The sequence below is a fragment of the Macrobrachium rosenbergii genome, chromosome 23 (assembly GCF_040412425.1).
Source record: "Macrobrachium rosenbergii isolate ZJJX-2024 chromosome 23, ASM4041242v1, whole genome shotgun sequence".
Lineage (NCBI taxonomy): Eukaryota > Metazoa > Arthropoda > Malacostraca > Decapoda > Palaemonidae > Macrobrachium > Macrobrachium rosenbergii.
In genome coordinates, this window is record NC_089763.1 from 29832010 (window position 1) to 29858509 (window position 26500).

The window sequence follows — 26500 nt, forward strand, 5'->3', positions numbered from 1 at the left end:
TAAATGAGCATTTTTTATATCATAACTATGACTTATTCTCCATACTACTGAATACCTAAACCTGGGCTTATGTTGAAAAATCATAGAAAAGAACAAATCCTAAAACCAAATATATAAAACGCCCAATATTATAGTCCCCAGACATGTGACCACCTCTGCAACATGAAACTGAAGAAATAAAACAAACAAAAGACGAATTACATATCATAGATGAATAGACATCAATGCCCTCTTTAATCCTCTCGAATTTTTGTGCCCGGTTGCGGGTAACGAACCCGCGTCATTATCTTGGTAAATTCTATTTCGTACATACATTGTTTTTCAGATATATTTATTAGAGCTGAATAGACCCATCCTCATCGTTAAGTGGGCAATCGTTTTTATTGATTTTTAGGCTGAAATATAAAGAATCTACCAGACACATATTAATAGCCACAATGCCTTCTTAACTTCTCGAATTCATAATATTCAGTCGATAATTAAAGACTTCAATGCTAGCCCTATTAATACTAACCAAATCCCAATCTATAAAATAACAACAACTGAAAAAAAGTAAGTTTAAAGAGGCAGTATATATATATATATATATATATATATATATATATATATATATATATATATATATATGATGTATGTATGTATGTATATATATACATATATATATACATACATATATAGACTGTATGTATGTATATAAAGAGAGAAAGAGAGAGAGAGGAAAAATGGTATATACAATAATATAAATCAGAGGCTATCCCAGAATATTTAAAAGTTTCTTTATAGGATACTAGTATCCTATACATAGAAACAATGTATTGAATATTTAAGGACACCCTCTGATTTACATTACTATACAGTTGATACAACCTTTTCTCTCTCTTTTTTTTTAATTTCCATGACATGACTTGAACCACTGCATAATTAAAAAAATCAACAGACTCACAAAAGTCATTTACAAATGCACTAATGAGGGCTGACTTATTTCGCTTTTAATTCTTTGTTACAGTGGCTGTGTCACTTTCACTTTTTAATTAAAGCCCAAAATTGCTCCCGTTTAGCCCCCCATTTTTCGCTCCAAATTGAAATTCTGCGAAATTGCCATCGGCTCCTCTGCTGTGTGCCTTGATTATGGAGCGGACACAGAAATTGAATGATTGCAGAGCCTACTGTTGATTTTTTGTTTTCGCTTTCATCTCATATATTATTTTTAATTATTGATCTTCATGAAAGATATTTTAGCAGGAAATTATTATTATTATTATTATTATTATTATTATTATTATTATTATTATTATTATTATTATTATTATTATTATTATTATTATTATTATTATTATTATTCAGAAGATGAACCCTATGCATATGGAACAAACCCACCCACAGGGGCCACTGACTTGAAATTCTTCAAGCTTCCAAAGGATATTATGTCGTACATTCGAAAGAAGTAAAAGAAAGTAAACAGCAATACAGAAAGAGGAGATCAGTGATTAGAGTAACAGATAAATTATTAAACAAATGAGTAAAACGTAGTAAATTATTTAAATACAACGAGAATTGTATTAGGGTAGCAATGCACTGCTTCTCCGCTTGAAACATTTTCCGCATAAATTTCGATATGAATGTGAGTATGAAGAGCATTGCAAGCAATGCATGTGTGTCTTCTTGTATGAATGTTCATACCCCAACATTCACGTAAATAAAAAAAAAAAACTGCTGCTTTTTGACTCTCAATATTTTGAATTTTTATCGAAATTCTGCAGTGCATCCAAAAAAAAAAAAAATGCTTCGTTAGCAAAGCAAAGAAAAGAGAGCAGAAAATAGAGGAAGATTCTAAAAGAAAACGTTATTTTTCAATTTTTTCTTTCGATGCAGTTTTCAGAGGCAAATAATGGCAGTAACGTGCAAGTCCGGTAAAAATAAAAAAAATTAAAAAATTCTTTCTAAAAACGAAAGTCTTAAAAGAGACAATAGCAAAAGAACTTATGAAATTTCGGGAAAGAGGTCATCAAGTAAATGCTTGCATCTAGAGTTTGCAACAGGATATTATATTGAGATGCACTTCGTACTGATCATTTGTTATATATATATATATATATATATATATATATATATATATATATATATATATATATATATATATATATATATATATATATATATATATATATATAATTTATAAATACAAATATATAAATATATACAGGAACATACACATATGCATACATATATATATATATATATATATATATATGTATTTATATAATCACAAATATATAAATACATACAGGAACATACATATGCATATACATATTATATATGTATTTATATAATCACATATATATACACAAACATATATATACACATATATATATGTGTGTGTGTGTGTGTGTATATATATATATATATATATATATATATATATATATATATATATATATATATATATATCACAGCATCCGAGTAAAGATTATAATAGAAGCATTATGTGCTTTATATCAATAAAATCATTATTCCCTCCAAAGTAAATCCTTTCCATTAAACACGCATGTCTCCAGCCTTTATGTAATTTCTGAAAAATCACATAATGGATACAGGAACTTCTGGTCAACATAATAAAGAACAATATGAGATCTTGGCTATAAACGATCTTCCAGTGACTAGAATTATTATCAACCTTTTAGATGGAGGGAAAATTACCGACGTGACAAAACAGAACGCAGTAACCATCTTTGTCTCTTTCAAATACAGTATAATCATTTAGAGAGGAAGGGAGACTATTTAGAGAGAGAAAGGGAGACATGGAGAAACAGATACAAACGCTGCTGCTGATCATTAACAAGTTTTCAAGTTCGCAAGGAACGATGATAAAACGTGAATGAGAAGAATAAATGCAATTAGGATTAAAGACTTAAGATATAAAACTATTCTCATTCTTCATCAAACAACTTTTAGAAAATGTTTATCACGATCCAGTATTTTTGAAGTCTTGTCCTTTTCAATGGGATTGAATATTTTCCGCAGGGATAAATCCCAGTCATTTACCTAAATAAAGAACAGAGCTTTCTATCTTCATAAACAATCAGAAATCCACGTATAAAAATTTTACAGATTTTTAGGCTATTATCTTCGAAGTTTATATTTTTTGAAAAATTTTGGCATAAATGATTCCTTACGTTTATTTCTCTTCAGTCTTGGAACCCGTCACAAAAACTATATTTACAGCCCAATTTAGGAGATAAGACTTTCACGTCGCTTCATTAAATGAACAGTGACGGTAAAAGAAACTTGTTAGAACGCCTCACCGAACTGTGACAAAAAAACACCGAAGAAAAAGCTTAAGGCATTCGTCCATAAATTTCAAAGGGCAGAGGCTAAGGGAAAGTTATCAAAGGCTTTCATAATTAACTTAATTTTTTTTTCTTTTTGTACAGAACAAATCTTATAAGAGCTTAGATTTCCCTTCCGTCTATAGAGTTTGGATATTATTTTTATATCGCAAATCATTACACACACACACACACACATAAATAAATAAATAAATAAATAAATATATATATATATATATATATATATATATATATATATATATATGTATATATGTATGTATATATAAATATATATAATATATATAATATATATAATGTATATATACATACATATATTCGTATGTACATACATATACATATATACAGACAAAGAACTACATTAAAATATATTAAAGAGAAAGTAAGGCCACATCCAACTGACGTCTGAAAGCGACCTCGGACAACACAATAAATTTCAATAACAGATGAAATGACAAAAGCTCGAGGACGGTCGGTGATGACTACAAATCATTTCTGATTATAAGATATACCATAAATTAAAGCTCAGAGGTAAAAAACACATTTGTCAATTAATTTAGTTTATCTGATTGGGAAGGGAACCTAATGGTGATATGTGAAAAACTATTTGTATTATTTCCTATTATTACTGCGATATGTCAAAGGGGATCCAAGGTTTGTTGTCAACACTAGAATGAAAAGTAAATAAAAAGCTAGAGAGAGAGAGAGAGAGAGAGAGAGAATCAGGTAATTTACGCCACTGAAACAATACACAGGGATTCTCAAATTCCGTTTGTGGTTTTCTTGATTAGTTGCATTTCTCTCTTCGTTCTTTTATTTTATCGTTTGAGTACAAAAAAAAGTGTATTGTAAACAAACAAGTAAAAAATGCAATCGAATCTTCTGTACAGTGTATAACGCTGTGTGAAACTCTCAGGCGGCCGTGGGGGCCCGTGTTGTTGCGTTGTCAGACGCACGACCATGGCTAACTTTAACTTTAAATAAAATAAAAACTACTCACGCTAGAGAACTGCAATTTGGCATATTTGATGATTGGAAGGGGGATGATCAACATACCAATTTGCATCCCTCTAGCCTCAGTAGTTTTTAAGATCTGAGGGCGGACAGAAAAGGTGCGGACGGACAGACAAAGCCATCTCAACAGTTTTCTTTTACAGAAAACTAAAATGAATATGGACATTAGATCCTGCAATATTTCACTGCTATAATTTCACTGCCAGCACCGTAAAGCCTCGGAGGACATGATTTTGAAAGGAAACAACGGCAGTTCTAGTGAACAATATCTTATAGGGAGACTTTTCATCCCGAAAACGAAAGGGCGGTGTACAACTGCCAAGCCAGCGTTGATTTATGGAGTCTTATCTTCGACTGGCTGGTTCACTAACGAGGAACTTTGGACATTCTGTGTTGCTTAAAGTTGCACGTCGTTTGCGGCATAAATTATCGTGCTTTCTGGCGCAATGCAGTTATTGTGCATTGAATATATAATCAAGCATTCTGGTACAGTCTGTTATACCATGCACAGACAATAATCGCCTTCCTTTCTGGTGCAATGCGGGTAGTATGGTGATCACACTTGTCACGTTTGTTTATTTTTGTCCATGGCTAAAACGCCAAATATAAAGCAGAATAACGTTAAATAGATTAAAAGATTTTAAAAATTCATTTTTTGAAAATGTTCGAAATTCAAAGGGAGCCTACATACTGTATTTAAATTTGGGTATAACTTTTTTTTGCCTGAAAACCTTTTGTATAGAAACGCTGTCATACTTTTTTTTTATCTGTTCCTATTCTGTATAAATTAAGTATATACAATATATGTAAGCTTTCATAAGGACATTTACAAAATATATGAATAAATTATTTTACAACATTCAGAAAAGCTCAAACGCCAAAAAGTCCTACAGAATTATAATAAGATATTATAATTGAGAAAACAACCTTTTCAGTCTATATTTCTATCATCCTGACGTCAGCAGATGTAAGTCCTATCTGTTTAAAGAGTTAACATTCCCGTTTTTTTCTTTTATAAACGTAGAATATCTTCAGGTATCATTACAGCAACGTTATTTCAATTCACAAGCTGCAAAAGTAATATCGATCCTAATGACCAACTGACGCTAAATTTTACTTTTCGTCCTTGTAAGATGGAAAGATATTATTTCTAGTATTCTGTGTCTCGGCAAAAGTCTGACACCGGATCTGTAATTTTTGACATATTCTCATCTCACCACATTTTAAGGCTTAATAATATCTATACTCTTTTGTGGTTCGTGCTAATGTTTAGATAATACCTTGGTGTCGCAAATTTCTTATATCCCAATGAAACCTCGTACCGTGAGAGTATATTATTTTTCTTTTATTACTAACATACATAAACATGCAAGTGCGTTTGTATATTGAAATTTTTATTCAGTTTGTTCATAGGCAGAAAGAAACCCCATATTGAAATGTATATGCACAGGCAGTTCAAAACATCTGTTCTTAATTAAAACAAGTAAAAAATGCGCCGAAGTTTCTCCAGCGCAATCGAGTTTTCTGTACATTGTATAATCAAGGCCAACGAAAATAGATCTGTCTTTCGGTGGTCTCGATATAATGCTGTATGAGCCGCGGCCTATGAAACTTTAACCACGGCCCAGTGGTGGGCTGGCCTATATCGCTGTCAGATGCACGATTACGGCTAACTTTAACGTTAAATGAAAATAAAAACTACTGAGGCTAGAGGGCTGCAATTTGGCATGTTTGATGACTGGAGGGTGGATGATCAACATACCAATTTGCAACCCTCTAGCCTCAGTAGTTTTTAAGATCTGAGGGCGGACGGAAAAAGTGCTGACAGAAAAAAGTGCGGACGGACAGACAACGCCAGCACAATAATTTTCTTTTGCAGAAAACAAAAAGCCCCGAAATTTCGTAATAAAAACAAGAACTAATTCATGCAGAAGCGGGCAGCCAAATTAGATCATCCGCAGTGTGCAAAGTCTCCAAAATAGTACAACGAATCCCCAAAACCTAAAAGACATCTCCTCACCCGAGAAGACAGTCCCTCCTACTCCCTCCTCCCCCCTCCAGAGACAAGAGTAAGTCAAGCCACCGCCCCAAGAAAAATACAAGTCTTCATCTGACCGGCCATAAATTTCGGCCAAAGCTGCGCATTATATGGATTTTGGGATAGAAAGAACTCAAATCTTCTCCTTGGGGTGTAAAAATAGGGAGAGGAGAGCAGAGCAGAGGACTGAGGAATGGCAGGGATAGGAACGGGATGACAAAAGAAGAATTGGGAGAGTAAGGCAAGAGGAGTTTTTTCTGCCCAAAGAAAAAAAAAAAAAAATATATATATATATAATATATATATATATATATATATATATATATATATATATATATATATATATATATATATATATATATATATATGTGTGTGTGTGTGTGTGTGTGTGTGTGTGTGTGTGTTTTCTTTAAAGGGGTGGCTCTACAACAGAGCAAGGCAATTGTCACTGCCACAGTCAGACTGGAGCTGCTAAATCGTACGAACCTTTTGACAGCATTCCCACTCCACAAACAACAATCACAAAAGGCTCATCTGCAGTGCGTCAGCCCTACAACAAAGACTGCACCAATTTATCTCGCAGGTAATCTTGTTTTTCTTGTCAATCAGGGACCTTTCGTTTCCCATACCTGGTCCATTAACTATTCGGTATCATTCACGTCTCGTATCCGTTTTCCTTCTATCACTTGCGAATTAAACACTCTTTTCAGTAAATTATTGTCCTTTATTCTTTACATATGATCGAACCCTCACAAAATATTTTTATCTATTATACACTTCCTTCAACCGTTTTACCACTTGCACGTATCTCCATGTTTCCCAATCTTGTCGCTTTTCTTACAACGCATCCACAATAATCAAAATTCATCTAAACAGCTACTAACTTATTTTTCTTTTTAATAACCTGAAACTTTTAACACTAACCTTTTTTTTTTTTGATACTATATCTAAACAGCTAAACACTTTTTTAACTCTACTTTGGGTAACACTTTTTAGTACCATTTTTAGTAAGCTTTCTATATTCCAATAACCCCTGACTTCAGTAAGATCCCCTGCAAAGACCTAAATACCACTCTTCTAATTCAAACCCGAATGTTACGTTCAAGCTTCATTTCAGACGCGTCAAACACATGGAGGCTTTCCTATTAACAAAGGACGTAACTTTGAGAAACGTAACACGACAGTATTATTCTCCGCAATATCCAGTTACAGTCGAACAGCCATTCCATTTCGTTCAGAAGGTATTTCACCTAAAACTGCTTTTGTGAAACGACAGCTGTTCCGGCGCCACAAATTCCTATATACGCAATGCATAAAAGGGCAGGCAGGTATTTTCATTTTTAATAACTTCCACGAATGGCACGTGTTATGACGTTATTTTTCATTCTTTGATGGACTACGATTACTCTCTCTCTCTCTCTCTCTCTCTCTCTCTCTCTCTGATTATCTGTACGTTTGCTTCGGAAACTATGATTATTCTAGATCAGTGGTTCTCAGATTTTTTGGTATCGTTACCTCCGGGGGCAGTGGTGTGATAGATAAACATTGCCCCTACCTACCCATTCCTCTTCAGTTATATAAAGTTATAATATAACGGAAAAAAAATATTGGAATGCTTCAATTCCAATGCATTTTATACGAAAGAAATTCATTTTACTTTTACTCAAGTCTTAAGAAATAAAGAATTTAGATTTCAGACATTATTCCTTTGACAAAAAATTAAAATTAAAGCATTGTTCCTTTTACTACAAATTGGAATTAAAGTGTCTCGTTACCCGCCCCCCCTCCCAGACACGGCTTCATTATCCTCACGGGGGTAATTACCCCCAAATTGAGAACCACTGCTCTAGATACTAACACTAGTAAGTTTAAGGGGAATCTTTGAAGAAATATATCGCTAAAGATATAAAGCCAACTTTATGGCACTCAGAGTAACCAAAATTCTTTAGCATATTCATGTAATACGTATTGGAGCCATTTGTGTATGTATATGGAAGTTTTCTGTTCTGTGGGATCATCGACTACACAGCAGTTAGAGCGTGACTGTGGTAGTGACAGCTGTTTAACTTTTCATTCTAGAGCCAAACCCAGATATGTGAAAAGGCTAAATGCTGAAAATAAAATAGAGAGAAAAATGGACGGGAGATATCGATAATTAAAAACAATCTGATTTTCCTAAAACTAAAATTTGTAAATGTAATTTTATTTTAATTAAAGCGTTCTTTTTAAACGCACCGAACGGATGGGGAAAATAGTGCAAATTCTGATGTGATAATTGACGCTTGGTTCCAATAGATCAATAGATAATAATAATAATAATAATAATAATAATAATAATAATAATAATAATAATAATATGAATGATGATGATGATAATAATAATAATAATGGTATGGTATTGTAATAATATTAATAATAATAATAATGGTGATGGTATTGTTTACACCATAAACATTATTATTATTATTATTATTATTATTATTATTATTATTATTATCATTATCATCATTCTACTCTGATTTTGAATGTTATAATTCGAATAATCATTCAAAAGATAACGCACAAAGTAGCATTTCACACTCAACACTTTCCACGAAAAAATTAAAGATTTTATCCCAGTCTCAAATAGAAAAATTCTCCTTTATTCACCCATTCGAAATCTCTTCAGTTTTCTCTCTCCATATCTCTCCCCTTTTTTTCTCTCTCTCTCTCTCTCTCTCTCTCTCTCTCTCCATCAGTCTCCCTGAAGGCGAGAAAGACAAACCTTTGATCCTTACATCCGGTTAAATTCGTGAGACGTGACCAAAATGCCCAAAAGGCTTTTTGGGATTCTACGGAAATTATGGGTTAGAGACTTTTTTTTTTCCGGACTTGAAAAAGGCTTGCGTGGCGCCTTGAATTTAATATTATTTCCTTTTGCTAGTTCTTCGTTTATTTCTTCTTCTCCTCCTCCTCCTCATTATCATTATTATTATTATTATTATTATTATTATTATTATTATTATTATTATTATTATTATTATTATTATCATTGATGATGGTGGCACGTTTTCCTTGTTTTCTATTCGTCATCAGCATCATCACTACCATCATTTTTATTATTATTATTATTATTATTATTATTATTATTATTATTATTATTATTATATTATTATTATTATTATTATATTATTATTATTGTTATTATTATTATTAACATTAAATATCATTATCACTATTATTACCATTAAATACAGAGCCTTCATAAACGATGAATTTAAAACAATGACCTTAAATAATCTCTTTAGAGTGCTCAGATGTTTCGTCCCTTAATTAAAAGATTTACCAAATTATATAATATACCCATTTAACTTCACTGTGCGGTGACAAATTCTAAAACACTTTTGAAGCTATAATCCACGGCAATGTGACTCCGAATGGCTTACTTTCAGCACGAAATTACTGTCAAAATCTGATTAATTGGTAGACCTCTATAATACAATAGGGGGATATTTAACAAAATGGTATTTACCTATATAATTTACATTGGCTTTACAACGTAGCACAGCGCCAGTAAGGTAGTTACTGTGTGTGTGTGTGTGTGTGTGTGTGTGTGTGTGTGTGTGTGTGTGTGTGTGTGTGTGTGTTTTTTTTTTCTTTACAGAAAGAAAAACTTGAAAAAACAGAGGTTGGAGGTCTTTTTCAAAGTTCTTCAAGAAAAAAAAAACTAATACAATAAACCTAAATGTTCAAGGGTTGTATTTCCTGAAGGCATATCTCAATTTAGCGCCTTAAAAGGAATCTTACCTGCATTCAGCTCTTATTGGTGTCCTCTAGAGGAATTTGGTTGGCACCTGACGAAGGAGAGAGAAAAGTGGACATTAATACAAGAACAAATAGAAACATGCACGGACAAATAACAACAAAGGAAAAAACTCTCTCTCTCTCTCTCTCTTCTATGCGCGCACGTGTTTTATAAAACACCTCTTCACTACTTGGCAATCTCTCTCTCTTCTCTCTCTCTCTCTCTCTCTCTCTCTCTCTCTCTCTATATATCTCTATATCTATATATATATATATATATATATATATATATATATATATATATATATATATATATATATATATATATATATATATATATATATATATATATATATGTATATATATATAATATATATATATATATATATATATATATATATATATATATATATATATATATATATATATATATATATATATATATATATATATATATATATATATATATATATGTATATATATATATAAAACACCTCTTCACTACTTGGCATATATATATATATATATATATATATATATATATATATATATATATATATATGTATATATATATATATATATATATATATATATATATATATATATATATATATATATATATATATATATATATATATATATATATGTATATATATATATATATATATATATATATATATATACATATATATATATAATTTCTGGCAATAAAACACCTCTTCACTACTCTCTCTCTCTCTCTCTCTCTCTCTCTCTCTCTCATTTCTGAGCGTGCATGTGTTTTATAAAACACCTCTTCACTACTTAACAATACAGTCTCTCTCTCTCTCTCTCTCTCTCTCTCTCTCTCTCTCTCTCTCTCTCTCTCTCTGCTGATTTCATCTAGAATCCTGGAAACGAGAGGCGTACATCTATTCATAAAGTTCATAAGCCTTTTCTGCGACGTTTATTCCCTAGGGAAATCTCGAGCTGGCTTTGATAATAATAAGGTTAAAGTATATTTTTTCCCCTGTCAGTTTTCAAAAGGCTCAGAATTAAACTAAATTTAGATGGCGTTGCTTAAAGCAACATTTATTCTGCACGAAAATTTTTCCAACAAGAAAGGCTCCCTTTTTGCCTTATAAAGTAATACGCGAAGTAATAACTAAGAGGTCATTACTGGATATGCACCATCATTAATTTAAAGACAGTTGTGATTTTAGATTTAGTACAGTTTTTTTATTAGGTGTGAGCACAAATGACACACACACACACATATATTGGCTTGGCGACTGTTTACTAATTTTTCATTTCATATTTCCATATTATAAATTACGTATCACGTGTTTATGCAACTGTTAAGAAAACTCTCTATTTCAAGAATCCCATAGTAGTTGATATATAGTCTTTCTCTTGTCTTTATCTTTTCACCTCTATAAAGTAAGGGTAACACAATAAAAAGACAGTCTATAATGAGTGATTTTACGTTATTTTTCTTGCACAATAAAAAGGGGAATATTTAAAAAGCACATTTCCATTAACGTCCGTTTATAAAAAGGTATCTCGAACATTGTAAAAGATAACTGAATTTTGTTAAAAAGAATTATAGAACAATGTGCGTTATGTTTTCTTGTCAAGGCAGCGAAGTTTCGTGAATGCTTCGATTTATTCCCTTAAAATATAAAGAAAAGAAATGTGGGCTGCAAATATCTTGCAAAAAGAGCATAAATCTATTTCCTCGTTTTCCTTGTCCTAATCTCGAACGCGTATCGCGATACACAGACCTAAAAGAAAAAAAACTAAGAAAAAATAAAGTTCGCAGTTGTCTCAGGGATACGAGAAGAGAGATCGCGCAACACGTTAAAAATATTACACACATTCATCATTCTCTCTCTCTCTCTCTCTCTCTCTCTCTCTCTCTCTCTCTCTCTCTCGCAGCTACTGACTTGTATTCTGTGAGGGGTCTAGGGAGGAGGGAAGGGAGGGAGGAAGGAGGGAGAAGAGAAAAAATCTCCCTACCCTGCAGATGGTTTTATGTGACTTAATCTCGCGAGAAATCTCGGGTCGGATCTGAAATAATATAGATGCAATTGCAGCGTTTCCTCCAGTCTTTCTTCTTCTTCTTCTTCTTCTTCTTCTTCTTCTTCTTCTTCTTCTTCTTCTTCTTCTATTTTTATTTCTAAAGGGATTTTTTCGGATATTTTTTTTCTTTTGAAGAACTGTTAATTTTTCTCATCTGGTATTAAAAATATGTTAGTCTTCTTTGGAAGTTCTGGGAATTTCTTGAAAGTCCATTACTTGGTTTTGTTGTGCTATTAAGAGTACTGCACTAGATGTGTGTGTGTGTGTGTGTGTGTGTGTGTGTGTGTGTGTGTGTGTGTGTGTGTGTGTGGTGAAAAAAAAATTCACTGTTGGAGGGACTGGGATAAAACTCGAACTGCGGAACCTTAGACCATAACAGAAGTATTGAAACAAATTAGGAAAGTAGCATTGTTTCATTCTCCATTCAGACTGAACCTTTGAACATATGCTTAAAGTATAAAGCATAAATTTATAAATAATCTCTTTATTGGGAGAAACAAAAAAAAATGTGCTTTGCATTCAAACTAGATATTAAGGACCCAATACTCAAAATAACAAAAGAAATTTATAGGTTTCTGCCAGAGTAATCCAATACACGACAGAGACCTGCATATCCAAAACAAATGCATATTGAAATCATTCCCTTGTTACATCGAGCGCTTACTTACGAATCAGTGATATATCAAGGTAGAAAAAGACGAATAACTCTCCAACGCGAACAGCGAGAACAGAGATGAGGAACGGCACTTCTAACGGACGAGGGAGGATGAACATAGAGGATGAGGGGTTATTGATGAGGAGAAGAGCTTCTCTCTCTCCTCGCTGAATGAGAAGAAGAGCCTCTCTCGTAGTCTGGGAAAATATTTCCGTCAAGGCCTCGTAAATTTCGCATGAAACTGCAGGGGATGCTTTATGTATTTTTTCAAAGCGTAGATACATTTTTTTTTATCTAAGGGTATGCGGTAATCGTAGCCAACGAACATTTGTTATTTTTTCAAAGCGTGGCAAGCCATAGGTTTATTTTTATATATATATATATATATATATATATATATATATATATATATATATATATATATATATGTGATGATTATTATCTTTTGTACGTGATTCATTTATCACATTATTACCACAGGTGAAAATAAGAAACGGGTGTAGGTCTGACCGGTTTCGTAATTGACGAAGGACTGATACAGAGTGTGACACAAATACTACAAGAACAGTACTGACCATCAAATTAGAGGGCTCCATATCCCCACTCAGGCCGGTTAGTAGGAGTGGCCTTTAAAACTCATTTGGCTAAAAATCACAATAGACTCTCAGGGACACATTCACACCACCCTGACAGGTGTCATGGAGGCAGTTTGGAAACTCATTAACATTACTTTATGTGTTTACAAATATGATAATATTTTATATATCTCTACTGCCTACCTTAAAGTTTAAACAATTTATAAATTTCTTTTGATATTAAAGGATCAAGTTTATACATCCCTTGATGATATTCATATATGTGCTGTAACTTTTCTTTATGTGATTCAATGATGTTCCTTTGTGCATTATTAGTATACAATCTTTTTGCCCCTTCCCAGTTGATAGCATGATTGTTCTCATAACATGTATAAATATATATTCCCTTGTGCATATCCCACATTTCCATGTTGTTCAATAAATATGATTGTCACAAGACTTACTTTTATACCCATTTTTGTCTGGGGAGTTCTTGATAAGTACATTTTTCATTGTTGTATTGTTCTTAAATGCGACATTAACACTGCAAAATTCATAATCCTTTCATACTTTGTTTTTTTTTGTGTTGTAAGGTTCTTTCTGGGTTTGACATTTTTTTAATACACTATCAAAATGTTAATCTTATCTATTTCATCATCAATATATTCAGGCTAAATCTTAAAACATTTTTTTTAAAGCTTTGTCCAGAATAGAGAGAGAGAGAGAGAGAGAGAGAGAAATTTCAGCCATTTTCCATTTCCATCGTGTTTAATTGATGGTACTAATTGATTTAACTTAGCAAAAAGTTTTTTACATCTTGGTTCCTATTATACACAAATTATGTCGTCAACATACCTAAACCATGTTACATTACGTGGGATTATGTTTTTAACATCTTCTGTGTGAATATAAGTTATTAACAGTATACAAAAAATTTTGAGTAAAATTTACTTTTAAATTAAACGAAGATTTTTTTGGGATATCCAGCTGTGTGTTCTCTAACAATTCAGGCCAAGTTTATTGACCTTCAACATCAAAACTTACAAGCTGATTACTGAGATTTATCAGGTCCACATTATTCTTGATATTTGCATTTGAGATGGTATACTTTTTTTTAAGTTTTTGAATGTTTAATTGGCCTTTTCAATCAGTTAACATGGAGAGGTAATATAGTTTCACCTTTAACAGGGATGACCTCTAACGGTTGTCGTTCTTGTAAAGATATTTGTGACTTCTCACACTCATTTCAGTTTTCAATGTGTTCATAACTCAGGACCTACACCCTGTTTCTTATTTTTCCAGTGATATTATGTGTTTTCTTAAGAGATTTCCTACTTTCCACCCATTTTGCTAGATTTATTGTAACAATTCCGTTCATAATCCTTTCATTTGTTTCTTGACATTTTTACCATCAAAATGTCACTTTTTTACAAATCTTACTTTTTTAAAGAGAGAGAGAGAGAGAGAGAGAGAGAGAGAGAGAGAGAGAGAGAGAGAGAGATTTCAGCCATTGTTTAACTTTAATAAGTTTTTTTGTGTGAAACTCTATCGAACAAAAAGAGAAACTTGAATTATCTGTGTTCCTTGAATATCGTGGAATGAATTTAAGATATTTTTTTTTCTGAATGTTTTCTTTTCAATTTAAAATTTCCCGAATCAGTTAACATCATTAATATTTTCATTACCATAATATAATCTCCAGGAATTCAGTTTTCTTAAAGAGATATTTCATTCTTTTTAAAGAGAGATTTAATTCTTTTTATGTTGAAACCTTGAATTATCTGATAATATTTTTACGTTTTCATTAGTTAGTCTTAATTTTCATCCATAATATATCTTATGTTTTCCATCTATCTAAACCTATTGATATATTTTTATATTTCTATATATATATATATATATATATATATATATATATATATATATATATATATATATATATATATAATAATGTTCTAGTGAGGGAGTCTTTATAAAGTAAATAATTAAAAAAACGGCCTACTTGTGAAGGCTGAATATTATTAATATTAAAAATGAAACGTCCTCAAAACACCTATTACGTGATATAATAAATTATCTTGAAAAATAGACCGTACTAAAATCATGACGAAAGAGCATAATTAAGATCATCTGCCCGATGCGTCCTAAGAGTACACTAACAATTTGGGAGCCATTTGGGCCTCGTTAACACCCATTACCACTGACCAGAGGCTTGCAATGACCGTTCCAATATCAATTACATTTTTTTGTGGGTGGGGTAGCAAGACGATTGTGTAAATTCAATGCTCTGTGAAAAATGAATACCTCAAGAATTCGGAATCGATTCTAACTAGTCATCAGTACAGTGAGGAAGCCTTTTTCATCGCAGGATTCCCCGGAGTTGCGTTTCCATTGTCATTGTGGGTATTTTCTCTGTTATTACCTCTTCAGTGGCCATTGTTCGTTCAAATCGGTTATCGATTTCTCCACAGGGATCCTCTGCAGATTTTACAGTTTCAGAATTATTCAGAGACAAGAATATGTCTCCTGTAAATATATTTAAATATATTTTCTTAATTTAGTGTCATTTCCATTTCAGTGACAAATGAATGTTTTTCTTCACATCGTTCAGTATAATATCCAGTTGAATACAGGTGTCATAATCATCCTTAATATAACAGAGTTTATCAGTACTATAACAGATTTAGAAAAACTGCTCTGTGTATCAAATAAAATAGACGCTGACATTGACATTTCATATCACAACTTATAACTGAACGTGGTTTGCATGGCATTAGAATTACTTAGATATGCGGAAGAATGATAATTTTTTCTTTTTAATCCATCGAGTGCAATTCTAAATACTTGGTAAGAAGAGATGGATAACGAAATCCTCAGTAATAATTCATTTTTAAAAATCTTTATTGCTATTATTTATATTGTGAACAGAAGGCAGCAGAAAAAATGAATATTCCTCATAAACATCAAATGCTGGTAATTCAACTTTAGGGGAACTGAAAGTCAAGGGAGACGTAGAACAACGATTGAGACCAATTCCAGACCACTAATTCTTTTTAGTTTTCTGTAAAGGAAAACTGTTGTGCCGGCTTTGTCTGTCCGTCCGCACTTTATTCTGTCAGCACTTTTTCTGTCCTCCCTCAGAACTTAAACATCAAACATACCAAATTGCAGCCCTCTAGCCTCAGTGGTTTTTTTTATTTCATTTAAGGTTAAAGTTAGCCATACTCGTGCTTCTGGCAACGATATAGGATAGGCCACCACCGGGCCGTGGTTAAAGTATCATGGATCGCTGCTCATACAGCACTATACCGAGGCCACCGAAAGATAGATCTATTTTCGGTGGCCTTGATTGTACGCTGTAATGGCTGTACATAAAACTAGATTGCTTCGGCGCATTTTTTACTTGGCCAGGGGCATCAAAGTCAACGGAATTACGGAGATAAAACAGTCCAGCTTCCTTTGTCCTAAATCGTGATGTATAATCAGTTTCCATTCAACCGATGGGGTTGATCTCAAAGACCGGTTCGTGTTAAAATGCTACGGTAGAGGAGTGAGACAAATTAAAGTGCAAACGACTTTGGAACATTCATTTTTTGTTGCCTTGAGGTTGAACAACTCGATATTCTGTGTATATTTGTGTCTATTTAAGTTGACAGTTACGTTGCAGTTATTTTGAAAGAAAGTTGTTTTTCGAAATTAGTTGCCAGGTCTGAAGTTTGTTTTTGCGTAACCCTGCCTCTCTCTCTCTCTCTCTCTCTCTCTCTCTCTCTCTCTCTCTCTCTCTCTCTCTCTCTCAGACACGCACACACGTATACTATAGAAGGGAATATTGAAGACTAGGTGCCAAGCGCTTCCATGTGTTCAGCTCTGAGGAAGCTTGCTTATCAAGTTAACAATCGTAGTAGCTGGCCCCGAAATGAATATTAATACGACGAACGACGATTCAAATCTTCCTTTTACGTCAAATAACATACACCGTTACCTTTGCCTTGGGTAGATGTTCAGCCGTACAGAATAAAAAGCTGTTAAAAGTGGACAACAAAGTGAAAAGTCATCAGCACTCGAACAAGCGGTTCAGCCGATTTTAACTGGAAGTCAGGAATGAATATTTGATCACATTTGCAAAACCTCTCTCTCTCTCTCTCTCTCTCTCTCTCTCTCTCTCTCTCTCTCTCTGAATATAATCCAGGATATCCGGCAGCTCGCAATATGTGACGCAAAGACCAAAAGAAAAAAAAAAGCAGTCAAATCACAGCCACCTCATTACATCATTGACAGAGACTCTGCTCAAAATGAGTTTTTTTTCAGTAAGTTCGTCAATCGAATTACAATCTTTTTGCTAGAGCCAGCAATTGTGCGACCAAATGCTTTTAGAAACGATTGCTTTACGCCGATAATAAGTAGGGTTTAGATAAATCTTGTTTTTTTTTCTTAAGATTAAAATTTATCAGTATAAAAATGGAGATTTATGACGTTTTTGTCATTTTCAAAGTGAGTGATATTCATACATGTCTTCATATTTCACCCTGATATACATGTTACATATATATATATATATTATATATATATATATATATATATATATATATATATATATATACTGTATATATATAATATATTATATATATACATGTATATATATATACATATATATATAAAATGTATATCAGGGTGAAATGTGAAGACATGTATGAATATCACTCACTTTGAAGATGATAAAAAGTCATAAATCTCCATTTTTAAACTGACAAATCCTAATCTTAAAAAAAAGGATTTATCTAAACCCCTACTTCATTATCGCCATAAAACAATCGTTTCTAAAAGCATTTGGCAGACAATTCCTGACTCTGGCAAAGAGATTGTATTTCGACTGACGAATTGACTGGTAAAAACTCATTTCGGGCAGTCTCTGTCAATGATGCAATGGAGTGACTGTGATGTGCCTGTTTTTTTTTTTTTTTTTTTTGGTCTTCGCATCATATATTGCGAACTGCCGGATATCCTGGATTATATTCCGAGAGAGAGAGAGAGAGAGAGAGAGAGAGAGGTTTTGTAAATGTGACCAAATATTCATTCCTGACTTCCAGTTAAAATCGGCTGAACCGCTTGTTCGAGTGCTGATGACTCGTACGTGTCTTCATTGTCTACTTTTAACAATTTTTATTCCATAAAAGATCTAACCAAGGCAAAGATATCAGGTAACGGTGTATGTTATATGACGTAAAAGGAAGATTAGAATCATTGTTCATCATATTAATATATATATGTATATATATATGAATATATATATATATATATATATATATATATATATATATATATATATATATATATATATATATATATATATATATGTGTATATATATATATATATATATATATATATATATATATATATATATATATATATATTCTATATATAATATACATATACTATACACATATACATGCGATCACTGAAGAACTCAGCCGCATAATAAATCCTGATGTTTGAGTTGTAATTACATTTCCATGTCAAAAAAAGATCTTATTCTCATTTAACCTGTGTGTACCAACTAAACCACAGCGAACAGTGAATAAAACAAACGAAAATACTGTATAAAGTACAAAGAAAGGAAGGAAAGGAACATAAAAAAAAATAAACAAAATGACGACCAGAATTTCCACATAAATCTCCATCTCCTGAAGGCCAGTCTCCACTGCGTCCAAAGGCTTCGCTCGCTACCTCCGGTTGATTTTCAAACCCTCGTTTAGGAAACCGTTACGGACGGTTAACGAACCGTTGACGTTTTTCCCCTTTTGAATATTCCACCGCAGATTTCGATGCGGGGAGGGGGGAATCTACTGTCTTTTGGTTACTTTTTTTTTTATTGTTTAGTCTATTCTATTCAACACATTCTATAGAGCAAGGGACTCTGAGGCCATTAAATAGCACGATTTTTTAAAATCCAAGATTAAATTGCGGATATTTACATGATTGGAGTTCCAGATACGGAAAAGAGGCGGTAAAGGAAAAGAATTTGAAGTTACTTGGTATGATGTAATCTACAACAGGTACAACTGGAATATCATTAATAATAATAATAATAATAATAATAATAATAATAATAATAATAATAATAATAATAATAATAATAATAATAATAATAATGAATTTAAACATACTCATAGTAGCATGATTCTTGAATTGGAGAAACAAATCCACAATTATGTATATGTACATATATTTAAAGGTAAATCTGTACGGAGAGCTTTCGGGAATCTGGTCGATTCCCCATTTCAGATTAAAAAAGGGAATCGAACAGATTCCCGAAACTCTCTGTACAGATTTATCTTTAAATATATGTACATATACATAACTGTGGATTTGTTTCTCCAATAATAATAATAATTTTAATAATAATAATAATAATAATAATAATAATAATAAATTTTATGGCAAATTCAATATTCTCCTGAAAAATAATAAATTCAATTCATTGGTTTTGAAGATCTCTCTCTCTCTCTCTCTCTCTCTCTCTCTCTCTCTCTCTCTCTCTCTCTCTCTAATTGCTGAAGGAACTGAATACAATTTTAGATTTTAGAGTTATGAGAATTCCTACGTATGTTTCCCTCAGGAATAAATTTCACTACTTAAGGACTGGGGTTTCTTTATACAGATGCCTATTTGTTATTGACTCTACAAGTACTAACAAATCTTTATCAGAACTGGATGAAACAAACAATCTTTACTCACTTCTCTTTATTTTCTTCTTGGGGCTATCAGTTTTTACAAATACAGCGTATACAATGGAGCCATCATTCAAGCATAAACTAATCTCAACTTTTTATAATCATTTTACCTAAGAGGATTCAGTGGTCGATCTTCCTACTGAAAGGGATCCCGGTTTACTTTATGTATTTCACTTTCCGAATAAGATTTAGATTTGAACTCTATTAACTATTTCGTCTACGTTCCATGCTTTGCACATGAGCTTAGAAAATCCTCGGATAAACACAAAGGAACTGACGCGAATATGAACGTGGGAGCATAGTAACCTTACACCAGCATGCAAAAATCAGTAAACGTTAAAGCAGAACGCAGACCAAAACAAGAAGTGAGAATTGTTGCCCAGGTAAGTCAGATGAGCTTATATGTATATATCATAAAAATCCGGATGTTGTTTTATCTAGGAAGATGATAAATCAACAAAACATGAAATTATGGGAAATTCACAATAGCTTGTTAAGAACAAATAAAACAAGTTTTCTGTGCAGCCTATAATGCTGTATGAGCCGCGGCCCATGAAACTTTCAGCCATGACCCGGTGGTGGCCTGCCCTATATCGTTGCCAGAGGCACGATCATGGCTAATTTTAACCTTAAATAAAATAAAAACTACTGAGGCTAGAGGGCTGCAGTTTGGTATGTTTGATGATTGGAAGGTGGATGATCAACATACCAATGTGCAGCCCTCTAGCCTCAGTAGTTTTTAAGATCTGAGGACGGACAGAACAAAGCCATCTTAATAGTTTTCTTTTACATAAAGCTAAAAAGCACAGGTTAGGTACACCTCTGCGTCTTATTGCTATGATAAAACGGAGGAAATCGTAAATGAAGGAGGAATTTCAGAACAGCGTAGAAGGCACCAAAAAAAAAAAAAAAGGTTAGAGGGAAAAAACTGCTGACTTCGCTTTATGACTGATTCGCGACAGGATATACCCCGGTGTTGACGACCGGAATAAAAACACACACACACACACATACACAAACACTCGCCCACACACACAAACAGATTTTCACGTCCAGGGATTCGGATTTGAACCGGCCCTGTGAGATTCGATTCTGTTAGAGCCCTCGATATAACCGTAGGTGTGACGACATGAGGCCATTTCTCCTCTTTTTTTTTTTTATTTTCATTTCCTTTTGAAGTTCGTGTAAAACCGGACGTTCCGTCGCTATTTTTTCCCCCGCTCCCATTTCCTCTTCGGATAAAAAGGGGTGATTCGGTCATCAAACATCCGAGGACATATTTTCGTTCTCGGAATACGCCCACTTCTTTTTCCAGCGCTTTTTATTCCTCGGAAATTCTTTGGCCTTACTTTACGAGTGTTTTGAAGAGGCAATATACACCCACGTATTTCATGTCCACTGTTTTCTATTGCTCTTCACTTTCTACAAAGTCTGCCAGTGATACCTTCAATATATGAAACGTTTCCTTTTTTATATTGCAACGTATCTTCTCAAAATGCTCAAGTGCTGTCACCTAAGACTGTGGAAAAACTAATGATCTATTTGTCATAAATCATTTTACAGCAAACAAAGGTCGGAAGTCATCGTTAATCATCCATGCGTCTTCGTTATACCTATTCTTTTCACATGGATCTTATTCTTTGAATTGCATATTCGTTCCTGGTCGCCTTTCTGAGAACAGAAAGATAGGTGACAATTGCTTATTCAATATTTATTAATTTATTTTTTTTATTTTTTTAGCCCGCCCCCTTTCTGCTTAAAGTACAAGTCGTTAGCCTGATTCTTGCTGTCTTGGATAATTATGAAAAAATGACTGCCGTTACTTTCTAAAAATTCTAAATGTGTTCACCCTGCGTCAGTGCTGTTATTTTCCGAAAGTTAACCCCCGCCCACCACCACCTTACCCCCCAACCCCCTCTCCTTAATTGAAGCCTTTTTAAAAGAATGTTCATCTCGGTTTCGACGAACCACTAATGTCATTTGCTCTCAACCTCACAGCGGGAACAGAATTCGCGGAAACTTTCGCCTGAACAAATCAAACATTTTGACTAATTGCTTTTAACTTGAGAGAGTGTTTGATGAGTCCTCCACATAACAGAGAGAGAGAGAGAGAGAGAGAGAGAGAGAGAGAGAGAGAGAGAGAGAGAGAGAGAGAGAGAGAGAGAGAGAACTTTCTCAATGCAATGCCCAATTCTGAATAATATTTCTCGTCAAACATTGCATTAAGAGAAAATTATTCACTTCATGAATTTTTCAATATCTAATTCTGACTAGCTGCATAAATCTGCCGTCATGAAAGATGTCTGGTACTTGGGTCAAAGGCCACCTATATTTTAATCTATCTAGGCCAAGCTAATTAACCAAGAAAAAAAATATTATCACTTTAAAAGACTCGTGGTCATTTGATCCTAATTTCGTTTTTAGAAATACAGTCTCTTATTGTGTACCCAAAATAAATATGCATTATTTATGACGAAATATTAAAAAGTAACTTGAGACAAATAGTTTAAATGATTATTTGTGATAAAAATCTGAAAACTATATTTCATATTCGATTAAATTTCATTTCATTGTAAAAAAATGTGTACAATAACATTATTATTATTATTATTATTATTATTATTATTATTATTATTATTATTATTATTATTATATACAGGTACTGGTTCAATTTCAGCATTTCACAAAACTGATAAGGTAGAAAGAAGAACAGTTAGAGATTTTGAAACGCTAATTGGTAAATGAACAAATAGTTTGAATGAAACTGAAAGGGCAACAACACAGTATTGCTTACAGTACGCCGTATAAAGAACGCTGTAAGTGGTTACCCTTATGACCTGGGAGGGTAACAATAATGACTGAAATAACGATAATTTTAGAGTTACAATCTAAAAATTTCGTAAAATCTCGTCTTGCTTACAAGAAAAAAATAATAATGATTTCATTTCAAGAATGCTGAAAATAAAACCTGACAATGAGAAAATTATCAAGTAACTTTTCATTTTCGAATATATCATTCAACATACGATTTCTGATCTCGTTCTAAATAGGCAATGCTCGGTATTGTGCAAAAGAATAAATCATTTATCATGAAAAATGTCACTGAAAAATATTTAAGAATTTCTGTGGGTGAGTCAAAAAGAAAAGTGATCGAAAATTGTTCGAGTAACTGTTTATGCGAGCCAAAAGTTATTTCATATTTCATTAAAATTATTTTTAAACAGTAAAATTAGCATTTATTTTGCATACTATTCAAGGCATCTAAAACTTCTTCAACTGAACACGTACCATAGCGATATGACTGATCCCATGAATATACAACTTTTTTTTTTTATTTTAATAATACCCTCGATGGAATAATCCCTCGGATCCCATTTACGTAATTATCAGTGAACTGGCTTTGAGCTAATAAATGATATACAAATCGTGACTCTGGCGAGCATTACCTGTATTAACCATTAAAATGATAATCATATTATGCTCAGTCAGTCCTCAGTAAGTTTTGTTAACAGAAGAGTTAATGATTTAGGCTGTTACTGTATACATCATTACATGCTATTTATTCTATGTGGGTCTCATATGGCATATTTACGTATGTTGATTATTAATCTTTGATAAATATGGTCAACCGCTTCTGAATTTATCTGTCATTGAGCCAGGTTTCTTTTCTCTTTACACTTCTCTGTCTGTTAAATGTTAGGATAATATTTCTGTCTGTGCTCGAGGTCCTGATGTCTGGTAGAGCACTGCAGTAAATTTATCAAGGATGTTAATGAAATAACATGCCAGATTCATATCCGGTAATTATCAACGATGATTTTGTTGACAGATAATGACCAAAAGGCAATATGAAAGTTAGTGACAGATATTTTAAGAAAGACTATCTTTTTTTATTAAAAAAAAGGGAGTAAATTCATTTAATAAAACTACAACATTTAGATTCAGAAAACTGGATTATTTCTATAGAGCTTTATATATAACATTTACATATCTTGAGCAATTAAAGTTTTAGATAAAGTTCAGTGTTCATGTTTCCTATAATCCATTATCGACAATTATTCATTACCAGGAACTTGATTATTAGAATTGATAATAATATGGAAGTACCTCTCATTGTAACAGAACTTTCCAACAGACAATAAAAACAATTTCTTTTATAATTTTTTCTACACATTCAGTCGATTTTTACAATTTTTTAAGCTATCAAATAAAATTAATAATGAATTTATCTTAACACTGAACAAAATTCTGTTATAATATTTTGTAAATACACTCTCGATTTTCTCTCTCTCTCCAAAAAGTCACTCGACAAGAGAACCCAACTAACACTGGAAAAAATTCTGTTATAATTTTTGTAAATACACTTACACCATTTTCTCATTGTTAAATTATAAAACAAAACCATATGAACACATCTCAAGTAACCCATCTCTCTCTCTCTCTCTCTCTCTCTCTCTCTCTCTCTCTCTCTCTCTCTCTCTCTCCCCGTCTCCTCCTCCCCCAAAAAATCACCTTCGACAAGAGAATCGGTTTCCATTTGCCAACACCTCTTCGAAAGCATCCGCGCTAAGTAAAGTCGGCCATACAACCAGTTCAGACAAGCTTTGATCCTATTAAGTCAGAGGCAAAGTACGGGCGACCGGCCCTTTACTGCCCCTTTGACAAAGAAAGGACGCTTCAGCGCCAAAAGCATGGTTATGGACACTAAAAGCTAGAATGGACGTCGCAATCAAATTATTTCCTTAACATCGCGCCGGCACAGTCCTGTCAAACTTCTCCTTCCTCACAGATCTCCGTATGGCGCTCTGCCTCTCAAGGTATTGGCTGGTGTGATGTTATTGCATGGGGTGATAGATATTGGGTAGCTGGGTGGGTATGGTTTGTCAAGTTTTTTTTTAAAGAAATATGAAAAATTTTATATATTATATATATGTATATATATGTGTGTGTGTGTTTATATGGGCATATCTATGCATTTATTTATTTATTTACAAAATTTGAGATCACTCTGCCGTTTCTATAAATAAATATATATATTGGGTAGCTGGGTGGGTATCGTCTTTCAAGTTTTTTAAAGAAATATGAAAAATTTTATATTATATACACACACACACACACACACACACACACATATATTATATATATATATATTATATATATATATATATATTTATTTATTAACTATTTATTTATTTATTTACAAAATTTGAGATCACTCTGCAGTTTCTATAAAAATAAATATATATATATATATATATATATATATATATATATATATATATATAGATAGATAGATAGATAGATAGATAGATAGATAGATGAATGAATAGATATATCGAAAGAGAGAGTGAGTAACGAAGAGTTAATTGGCACAGAGTGAGTTTTAGAGTGCCGAACTTCGCTGGTGAACCTCAGTAACGCTGTAAAAATCAGCCCACGTTTTCTATGTAGATTGTAGAAGATCAACCGCTGACTCAGCGCTATTCGCCGAGAATGAATTACCCACTGGCCATCCAAGCACGCGTGGTGACGAGAAACAATACTGTCTTTATCCGGTTAACGAAATACAAACATGGTTTACCTTAGTGGTTTGCAAACAGCTTAAAATTGTGGGGGTTCTGAAAGGAAGGGATGTAATTTTATTCTCACTTACCCTAACTACAGGAATGTTAGAGTGTAGACGGAACAGAACTAAATGGGAATTTTTTTTCCACTTTTAAGTACCTCTCGGGTGTGAAAGATCTGTTGCTAGAAAACCCACACAGGAGACGCAAACACGCAGTAGGGTCTTTCGTTTATATGTCCATTATGATATGCATATATCAAATATAAAAGATATTTAACAGTGGTACTATACTGACATATGTATATATATATATATATATATATATATATATATATATATATATATATATATATATATATATATATATATATATATATATGTATATATATATGTATATATACGTTTATCAAAAACAGTCTATCGTACATGAAATCACTAAACATTAACAAAACTTTCTGATGGAAAAATATATAATTTCAATCAAATAATCCCTACATTTACCCTCCTGTCTATTTCATCATTATTAGCAACTAATGAACGTAGCTTAATGCCGGGATTATGAATTTCATTTAACCTGGAAATTCGGGTTCAAATTTGGTGTTTCTACGCAAGATTAAATTGCTCTTGTTATAATTTCATGATTTCATCTGTAGGATAATTATTGTCGTTTTATATACAATTTCAAACAGGACTTTGTTGTAGTTTTTCCTGATTTTATAATAGGATATAATA

General features: G+C 32.6%; 1 protein-coding gene across 1 annotated transcript in view; it reads right to left on the reverse strand.

Moving 5' to 3' along the window:
* The window catches only part of Hibch (3-hydroxyisobutyryl-CoA hydrolase), a 233242-nt gene that overhangs the window by 31835 nt on the left and 174907 nt on the right, over positions 1–26500 (reverse strand). The window contains exon 11 of the transcript XR_010856875.1: positions 10183–10229. The gene's annotated coding sequence lies outside the window, so the exon portion shown is untranslated. The remainder of the gene's footprint in view (positions 1–10182; positions 10230–26500) is intronic.